The 11,300-nt window shown below is 26.8% G+C and overlaps 1 long non-coding RNA gene across 6 annotated transcripts; it reads right to left on the minus strand.

Moving 5' to 3' along the window:
* Positions 1-201: 201 nt before the first annotated feature.
* LOC136080531 (uncharacterized) lies at positions 202-5,331 on the minus strand. Of its 6 annotated transcripts, none has more exons than XR_010638512.1 (7): positions 4,909-5,331; positions 4,618-4,699; positions 1,527-3,106; positions 1,124-1,317; positions 986-1,015; positions 678-903; positions 202-596 (listed from the first exon to the last, which is right to left on the minus strand). It is a non-coding gene; the product is annotated as an uncharacterized LOC136080531 (long non-coding RNA). The 6 variants fall into 6 exon arrangements; XR_010638510.1 differs by having other exon boundaries at positions 678-1,015; positions 1,124-1,170; positions 1,236-1,317; positions 4,909-5,330; XR_010638511.1 differs by having other exon boundaries at positions 986-1,317.
* Between the last annotated feature and the right edge of the window lie 5,969 nt (positions 5,332-11,300).

An 11,300-nucleotide genomic window follows, 5' to 3' on the forward strand; every position in this document is an offset into this window, starting at 1 on the left:
TCAATGTCTATTAATTATAAGATAAAAGTAAAAAATATTTTTTGATTTTGATGAGATCTTGAGGGTCCTCTTTGGAATTTAAATTCTTGACAGGTCCTAATATTTTTGAATTTTTTTTTTCTAAACCATATCAACCTTGGACTCAAAAAAAGCAAAAAAATGCTTGTTTCATAAATAATAATTTTATTAGAAAAATTTTAATCAATTTAACTATATTTGAGTTTAATTGGTGAAAAACAAATAAAATTTCAATTAAAAAAGACAAAAACAAACCAAATACAAACAATAGTATATTATAAAAAATAAAAAATTACAAATTAAAAAAAAAATTACAAAATTAAAAAAAATAAAAAAGTCATCAAAGAAAAAACGGCAACAAAAAAGTTATAAATATCTTCACTGATAGAAGATATTTACAACCTTTTGGTTGCTGTTTTTTCTTCGGTGTCTCTCAACACCCCGGTATGGATGAGCCCTCCATTTGAAGGATGGCGAATACATACCGCCATTACTTTGCCACTTATTGAAGGACCTCTCTGAGAGAAGCCCTGGGTGTTGGGAGCGATATCTTTTGTATTCCTCAAATGTTAACGACTCTAAAATTACAAATAGAAGGATATAATAAAATTTAAAAATATTTACAATTTTTTTAATCAAAATATAAAGCATAACCTCACCATTTTCACAGGATGAAGAGGATGCTAAAAATAAATTAAAAAAAAGTAAATTAAAAAAAGTTAAACTTGTGAGAAATTTAATTTTACTAAAAATATCAGTAAAATGCAAACAGTTTAAAAATGCCATATTTATATTAAATAATTCTTTCACCTATTGCACATATTTCTCCGTAAAAAATATATAAAATTTAAAACACAGCCCTACCAGTTATGCTTCTACCAGACACTAAAGACAAAAAATATACCTCAGAATAATTGATAGAATTATATTTACATATAAATAAATATTTAACTATAATTTTTTTTACCTATTCCCCTCATTTCTTCCATGAAGTTGTCTAAAGTAAGATAAAAGATAACTGAAGCTAAAACTAATTAAAACTAAACTAAAATTAACTATAAACTAAACCAAAACTAAAAAAAACTTTAAATTTTAATATCTGTACCTCAGAAGACAAAGGTCGGTTATCCAGTTTATCCAACGGTTATCCAACTAAGAAATAGTGTATTTTACAGAATACAGAATTGTAACTAATATCGAACAATAGGTATAGATACCTTAAACTGAAGCATAACACAACATTCTTTTGACAAATTCCAGAAGAATTTTTACTTATTTTTCTATTCCTTATTATTTTTCCTAAGAATATAAAATATACATATAGATATAGAGCAATATAAAATAGATTGAAATAAACGCAAACTTATGCATACAAACTTACATGAACACAAACAACAATCTTATTCTATTTAACTTTCATATTAAACACATAAATAAAATTTTATACTCATTATTCTTTCTACAAAAAATAATCTTAATCTATAAATAAGAAAATGAATTGAACTTACTAAAAAAGCCATCAGCTCCTCTTAATTGCTCCAGAAAATAAAACAATACTTGCTTAAAATGTTCTAAAAAGACTAACGACAAAACTGAAACAGTTTACTTAAACAGAAATTTTAGTTATAAACTTCTTCTAAAAAATGAAAACAGGCTATAAAAATTAGAAAAATAAAAACAACCAACAACAAACAAACGATTATTTGAATTTTCTATTTTAAACAATGAACAACATCAATTCTTTTCGAAAATAATAATATATCAGCTCTAATTTGCTTGCTTGCTTGCTTGCTTGCGAAAGACCGCTTAGAATATATAACCATGCATTCAAAAGTCTAGAAACTTCTTAAAAACTAAGAAATAGTGTATTTTACAGAATACAGAACCGTAAATAACAATATAAACAATAGGCGAAACATTAGGCGTAACTATGCGCACTATTCATTACCGTATTAATATATACTAGCAGAAAGCAACCCGTAATACGGGTTACGGTCGGTCTATTACTTAATTTACAGTGGCTGTTTTCCACAATTTAAAGTTGCGAAACCTTAACTAATACTATGTAAAAAAAACGCCTTTAAATTAAAAAATTAAGCCATCTGCAAAATTCAAATAAATTAATTTACCAATTAGTTAACGTTATTTGAGTAATTTAAAACTGACATAGGTCATATCAGTGTATGGCAGAACCATTTTCCTAGACATTACAAAGCTCAACACAGTACGTTTTTAGTTACTGACACAAAATAATAACACTTCATCATGCTTTAAATTGACGAAAAAGTAAAGCTAAATTCTTTTATATCATGAACTTTAATTAATAAGATTAATATGAAGTATACTTTGACACTAATAAAAGACAGTATATTGACAATATATTTGAAGTATATTTTCTCATATATTTTGACACTAATAAAGGACCTCCCTTCCTCGTTTTTGCCTTAATGGTGGCCAGGAGAATAAAGTTATTTTTAATGGTAGCCAGGAGAATAAAGTTATTTTTTTAAAGAGTAATCAAGTTTTTGATAAAGACTTTTTACCAAAACAATAAAATGTAAAACAATGATTTACATTTTTAAGAATTTTTTCTTTTTAATATATATAAGAATTTAAAATATATAAGAATTTTTTCTTTCCTCAAAAGTGTTGCAAATGCAAACTAAGCTAATTAATTAGTTCAACCCGTTATAAAATTTAAGTAACTTCGTATTTGACAAATGCGCAAAACTACAATATTCTCCATGTATTTAAAGGTTTTGAGTTTGTTTTTAGTTGTGACCCCTCTTTAAAAACATCTCTTAAGTTACGTACCACAAATTATTAGGCACAAAAAAGAGAAATTTAAAAAAAAATTGAACTAGTTGCATATATTTATATGATTTTAACTGACAAAAAATTTACAATAAAAGAAAATCAGGGTATTTTTTAAAAAATCGTTTTATTAGTGGAAACATATGAAATCCAAAATTTTTTTTATAACATATATAGTACATTTTATAAATAAACCTCTACAATTTCCTTGGTACAACAACTCGATCATGATTAATAACAACTCTGTAAACATGAATTTTCTAATAATCTAAATCTTAATAAATTATAAACAATTAAACTTAAATAAAAATGTATGAAAATGATTAATGGTATATTAAATATAGAAAAACAAACATATAATAACTATAAGAATTATAGTAACTTATATTTTCAATATTAACATCTATAACACATTTAAAAGTACAATTTAAAAAAAGATTACAATAAACTAATTACTTAATAAAATTTTAAAAAGATTTTCTATTACCTATCAATTTTAGCTACTAAACATTATCTACCTAATGTCAACTTAAACATTTTCATAACCAAGTGTTTTCTTAAAGGTCATGACTTCATTAAGAAAACAATTGGTTAAGAAAAGTCTGGAAACTACTTAAAAACTAAGAAATAGTGTATTTTACAGAATACAGAATTGTAACTAATATCGAACAATAGGTATAACTATGCGCACTAATAATAATAATATTCACTGTGCTATTTCAGATAAAAGTCACTAATTTATGCTTCTGCTTGAAGAAATTATATTAATGTATTTATATTAAGAAACAAAAGCAGCGAGTTCTAGTAATGAAACTACCTATTAATCATTTTTAACAACAGACACTAACATAAAGATAAGTCAAAGGTAACAACATTACACAAAAAATAATTAAAGATGTTATTTATTTTCAGAATAGTTATATTGGCTAGACTACACTTAGACCTAAAGCAGTAACACCACTTGACTGGTAAGGTTGATGAATCTTGCTCTAGATCTATATCTCAAATATATTGTGTGTTATAGTTATACTAACTATAAAACACAATTTTTTTAAATGTTATCTAACATATAAAAACACCTCATTTAACAATCATGTACACATTAGATAAAATCAGGGATGCAGAGTACCAAAAAGGACTCCGGATTTGAAAGTCACAAAAAGATTACTTTATTCTAGTTTTTGGTATACTAGAGCACTAAAAATATAAATAAGTTTATGGACTACTAATAGGTAAAAAAATTAAGACTATTAGGTTAGAGGAACAATCATTTTATTAGCCCAGAATTCTTAGGTATTATGGCGGCAAGGACTCCTGGCTTATAAACAATAAGTTTCAAGTCATCAAGTCTCATGAAATTATTATAGCAGATAATAAGTCAATAAACATGTTTAGAGCTTCTGGACACTACAGACTTGGAAAAAGTAGATACAAAAAGCTGAAGTCTTTTTGGGACTTCGCATCCCTGGATAAAATACATTTCATACTATTATAAAAACACATTTATATAAACACATTTATAAAACAACTATATATATCACTACATACTTGTATTTATCAAACTACATATATCATCTCATACACATATTTATCAAAAACTTTTTAACTTTGAGCATAAGATAAACATGTAAGCAAACCTTTAACAGCTATAAAACGACATTTATTAGCATAAATTATTTTTAATGTAACAAAGAATGCAGACTACAATTTACAACATTGTAATGAAAAAGATGAAACCATTAAAGAACAAAATTATAAATTTCAAATAAATACATATTCAGATACCTTAAAATGAAGCATAACACAACATTCTTTTGACAATTTCCAGAAGAATTTTTTTTTATTTTTCTATTCCTTATTATTTTTCCTAAGAATATAAAATATATAATATAGATATAGAGCAATATAAAATAGATTGAAATAAACGCAAACTTATGTATATAAACTTACATGAACACAAACAACAATCTTATTCTATTTAACTTTCATATTAAACACATAAATAAAATTTTATACTCATTATTCTTCTACAAAAAATAATCTTAATCTATAAATAAGAAAATGAATTGAACTTACTAAAAAAGCCATCAGCTCCTCTTAATTGCTCCAGAAAATAAAACAATACTTGCTTAAAATGTTCTAAAAAGACTAACGACAAAACTGAAACAGTTTACTTAAACAGAAATTTTAGTTATAAACTTCTTCTAAAAAATGAAAACAGGCTATAAAAATTAGAAAAATAAAAACAACCAACAACAAACAAACGATTATTTGAATTTTCTATTTTAAACAATGAACAACATCAATTCTTTTCGAAAATAATAATATATCAGCTCTAATTTGCTTGCTTGCGAAAGACCGCATGGCAAATGTAACCGCGCATAAAAAAGTCTAGAAACTACTTAAAAACTAAGAAATGGTGTATTTTACAGAATACAGAACCGTCATTAACAACACTAACATTAGGCGTAGCTATGCGCACTATTCATTACCGTATTCATATATAAGATTAATATAATATATAGATAATATATAGATAAATTAAAAACCGTTATAAAAAATACAAATTTAGCGTTGCAACGGCATCTGACGTCAAGTGTACGTGATCCAATATTTGCTAATCGCCGGAATCAAAGTTAGAAAGTAAAAAATTTTTCCTATGCCTACAAGCAGAAACCAATTCGCTTTTTTTTATTAAGTAGTAAACCACTATCAAAATTCATAATAAAATATTTTTCACTGATGCAAAGGTTACACTTTTTTGTAGATGGATTATAAGATTGGCATCTTTTAATTATGTTCCACTTAATTATAGGCATGTTACCTGCGTCTTTGTGTTTCCAAATTTATATTTTACAATACGTTTCCATTGATGCTGATCATAAACCTTTAATTCTCCACGCGCGTAAGTCTTTATTATTTACCATCGATCAAGTTTGGATTAAGAAATCGAGTGGTTTGTTTGATGTTACCATGGGTGCATTTGATGGAGCAGAAGTGTGTGAGTTAGTCGGTATTTTTCTTCTTATCCGAATTTCGCAATTTTATAATAAGTCTGATTTTGGATTATATAGACACGATGGCCTAGCCGTGTTTAAAAACGCAAGCGGCCCAAAACTGGAAAAAATTAAGAAGCATTTTACTCTAAATTCTACTCATTTTACTTCAAGCATTTTAAAAATACAACCTCTGTATTTCCATTCAATCTAATATGAAAGTTGTTAACTACCTTGATGTTACATTTGATCTTAATAACTACACTTTTCAACCTTACCATAAACCTGATAGTACGCTAAATTATATCCATGCTAGTTTCAACCATCCACCAAGCATTTTAAAACAATTACCAACCTCAATTGAACATAGATTATCTTCCAATTCTTCAAACGAAAAATTTTTCTAAAAGTCTGCTCCTATTTAAAAAGACGCATTAGAAAAGTCTAGATTTCACACCAATATCCAATATCATTCAAATCTAAATCCTTCTTACACTAATAAACGAAAAAGAAATATAATATGGTTTAATCCTCTTTTCAGTAAAATTGTGGTAACAAAAATTAGACACCTTTTCTTAAACTTAATTGACTTACATTTTCCATTACATCATAAGCTCCACAAAATTTTCAACAGAAACACAATAAAAGTTAGTTAAAGCTGCATGCCAAATATTCAATCTATTATTATTTCACACAACCAACAAACTCACCACTAATGATATAAATTGCAACTGCATTAAGAAAACTGCATGCCCGTTAAATAACGAATGTCTATCAAAAAACGTTGTATATATATAAAGCCACTTATATAAAGCCACGTATATAAAGCCACTCTATCATCACCTAATCCCAGTCTAACGGAAAAATCTTACATCGGTATCAGTGAAAACGCATTCAAGCTCAGATTTGCAAACCACTTTAAATCATTTAATGCAATCAGGTATAGAAATGATACAGAACTTTCAAAAGAAATCTGGAAACACAAAGACGCAGGTAACATGCCTATAATTAAGTGGAACATAATTAAAAGATGCCAATCTTATAATCCATCTACAAAAAAAGTGTAACCTTTGCATCAGTGAAAAATATTTTATTATGAATTTTGATAGTGGTTTACTACTTAATAAAAAAAAGCGAATTGGTTTCTGCTTGTAGGCATAGGAAAAAATTTTTACTTTCTACCTTTGATTCCGGCGATTAGCAAATATCACGTACACTTGACGCAGATGCCGTTGCAACGCTAAATTTGTATTTTTTATAGCGGTTTTTATTTTATATTTGAATAATATGGCTTATGGTTGCCGAATGGCATGAAACTTCAAGTTCCATTATAAAGTTGTATTTTCTCATTTAAAATATTTTAATATATATATATATATATATATATATATATATATATATATATATATATATATATATATATATATATATATATATATATATATATATATACATATAATGAGAAAATACAAAAAAAGCCAAAAATGTGTCAAAAAATATATATACTGATAAAAATTAAACATGTTTATATTACAAACGGGCTAGCTCGGGTAACTTGTTTTGACCGGAAACTCATCAAAGTTATACAAGTTTGTTCCATATAAACTCGATTTCCTGAGTAAAATTTGTTCTGTTCGTTGTTAGGGGCAGGGAATAATATATAAGATTTATTTGTCGTGATATCTTATCTATCAATTTAGCAGCAGCGGTGCAATTATTAGAACGCTTGCTTTAGAAGCAAGAGATCCAGGGATCGAAGCGAGCTCCGCACAGTTGGTCAGCTGGTGGACAAAAGTAAAAAAATATATATTCTCAAAAATCACATTATTGTATACCATTTTCTAGCTTAAACATTCAGCTTTTATAAAATGTATATATTTTTGTATAATTATCTTGTAGTATGCTTCTAAGCTGTAGAATAAAAAGCCTTTCTTTGAAAAAAAATTTTCGAAGAAATTTGAAAATATTTTTTGTGTTAATAATAAGCATAAAATAGTTAATTTGATAACCTCTCTTTTTATAATAAGCATAAAATACTTAATTTGTAAACCTCTCTCTTATTATTGCATAATTTAATAAAATCAAGTATTGTCTTTCAAATGAGCATTGCAACACTATTTTACACGTAAGTTATGTCAAATAAAATGATTTCAGATTACGGCGTATTTGAAGTACTTTTTTCAGTCCAAATTTCACTTATATAATGCAATACTTTTACGGCCCAAGGTGGTTCAGTAATTTGAGACTTGAAATACATTGTTCAATATGTATATTATCAATTTTATTTGGTTTATAATCCACGAATGTCCGCTTGGTCGATAATAATGAGTTTTACAAGTTAACTGATGTATCCAATTTAATGTGGCGAAAACATTATATGTATTTTATTCTAAATTGTTATTGAAATAATTGGGTTTTAGTGAGTCTAGATTAGTGTTACAAACTTGTTTTAATATTAATACATCTTAAAACATCTATTTAAATGATTTTGTAAGTGTAATTTATGTTTTTAAATATTTAAAACATGAAAAATATTGATATTTATTCATATATAACACAAGAAATATTGAAGTTAGCTTATCTTAACATTTTGGATGTGGTTGCAAATGGCACGAACATAACTGCAAAATATAATTTGTCTAATTTCATAAAGCATCTTTGACAAAGGTGGAATGTATGCAAAAGCTATAGGATTCGTTTCGAAGAGAATAACAAACGATGGCTACAAAATCAACCGATTTCAGTTCATTTTGTAATTGATAATAAATATTCTTCTTATTACCTCTATTGATAAATATAACTGTGCTCATATTCAATTGTAGTGTCTGGCAGACCCAAAACGAATTATGATATTTCCCAAGTGAATTATGATATTTCCCAAGTGATTATGATATTTCCTGTAATAAAACAAAGAAAAGCAGATTGACGCTACTAGTTGCATCTTTTTTATCTTTTTGATTGAACTATTGTTTGCATCGGATTGTAGCTTGCACCAAGATGATAAAGAAAAAGAAGCTAAAACTGCTTTACAATTATTAGAATGAGTTTAAGTATAAAAATAAATTTAAATAAAAATTTTTATATTGTTATATACACAAAAAGGTTTAAGCTTTAGGTTCTTTTTTATGGATTATGTAGTTGTTTCATGAAATATAAAAAAGAGTCCTAGAACTGCATAAAAACACCTAAAATTAGTAATTGGATATGTGTTTAATTTTTTAAATGCATAAAATATTTTCAATCAGAATGCCACATTAATACTCATCTTGTTTATAACTTTGATGTTTTTAGAAATTTAAGCTAATAACTATGCAAAATGAACCGTTGCCAGGTATTGCAGGTATCATAATCATCTAAATAAAAAAATCCTTAGTACCACTACATATGTAATATAATAATATGTTATGTGGTAATTATGGGAGTAGTCCAATAAAGTTTTGGACAAGAAGACAAGGAATGAAAGTCAAATACTTATTAAAAAATCAAATAAAGACTATTCAAAGTACTTTTTAACAATACAACATTAAAATTATTAGCGCAACAATCGCTCACATATTGAACAAAACATAAACAGTAGCGCAAAGTTGCATATCTAAGACAAAAAAAAAAGTCTTGTTGCCATTAAACCAAATTATTCTTACCTTGTATTTTTAGAGTTCTAAATTTTCCCTGTTGGCTTATGATTAATAAAGCAAATTTCAAATCATAAAAATTTACTAAATTAAAACCATGTTTCAACAGTAGGCTAACTGAAATAAAAAAATGGCATGTAAGAATAAGAATATTTTTTTTTAATACAAAAGAAATATAAAATCCTTTAAACTATTATAAAAAATAATTATAAAAAAACTTTGTTTAAGTTGTAAGAAAATGAAAGAAAATATTTTTTTATTGTTGCAAGATATAAATCCAAAAAGAATTTCTTTTTACAATCTAAGAAAAAATCCGTTATATACAACAAACTGCATCTGTCGCTATTGCACCAACGGATTTTCCGTTATGTTAACGGATTGAAGTTCGTCGATATTAGTCCGTTGAAATTACGGATTTATTCCGTTCGTGCAACAAACAATTCGTTAAAATAATTGAATTATTACACTAGGCGGCTTTTGCTGTTTTGGTAAATAAAGAATTTGATACGTCATCGTATTGAATAATTTATTATTCCCTTAATTAGAAAGGAATCAAGCCAGATAGAACTGAGATTTCATTACACAATAGTCCTTATTTTTGATATATAGATTATTTTATAATGATATTCAACATCTGATACAAGCACTACTGTTTATACAAACTATCATGATCGGAAGAGATTTTTTAGCAACTTTTAAGTTAAAAACAAATTAAATATTTATAATAATTTAATTCAATATAGAAAATTGCAATTAAAATAAAAATCAAAAAATTTAAATAAGAATATAAAACACTTTTTTATATATATTTTATTAATACAGTTATTATATTCAAGGTCAAAAAACATTTATATAAAAAACACAGACATGTATACAATTGTTACTATACTAGGTTTCAATTTCTAATGCTGTTGTAAAAAGTGTGCACATTTCAATTCCAGCAACCTGTTGTCAATTATTTAAAGATAAACATTAAAACACAATAAAGAAAATTTTGAATATACAGTATTGAACAAAACATTTGCAACCAACATCGAACAATGCTAAAAAGTGTTCCTAATTTTACATGTCTTAAAAACGAAACAAACTATACTACCACAGCAAACAGTTCAGGGGTCTGGAGTCATGGCATGCCATGACATAAGCAATCAGCTGACAGGTGACAGCACACAGGCAGAATTTCGTTGACAAGTGCCATTTTACAGCGGACAAAACAAGTGCAACTTTTTTGGTTTGTTTCATTTTCTTAAGTCTGGTCCGTGTCAACGTCACGGAAGTTTTTTAATAATTAAAGGAAGTATCCAGAAGTTTCCAGAAGCATGCAGAAGCTATTAGAAGTTTTCTCTTTGTATTGCTTGCGTTGAAGTCTGAATTAATGCAAAATACGTTTAGCTCTACCAAGGGAAGTTTTAAGAGCAGATTTTTTAACATAAGACTTGAAAGCACCTAAAGCTCAGGACTCTGAAGCACTAGACATATTCCAATGCTCGCATTAAACCCTAGATCTATCGCTTAGAGCAAGGACTCTTACAACTGAGCCGCAGCTGATAAAAAAAAAGCATGTATATCCACAGCTTTTTATGTTTAAAATCGTTTATTTTCTGTCGATCTTTTGTGATAATGTTATTTTAGTTAGTTAAAGCTTTTTTTTTTTTTTTTTTTTGTAAAATCATTAAGCATCAGTGTTACGTTCGTTCAACTACGTTTAACTACGGTCAACGAAGTTGAACGTAGTTGAACGTAAATAAACGTAACGTAGTTTTGTTTCAATTACGTTACGTATATTTACGGTATTTTTGTATTAATCATCTTAGTTAAACGTAGTTGAACAAAGTTGAAC

The sequence above is a fragment of the Hydra vulgaris genome, chromosome 05, assembly GCF_038396675.1.
Source record: "Hydra vulgaris chromosome 05, alternate assembly HydraT2T_AEP".
In the NCBI taxonomy this organism is placed as follows: domain Eukaryota; kingdom Metazoa; phylum Cnidaria; class Hydrozoa; order Anthoathecata; family Hydridae; genus Hydra; species Hydra vulgaris.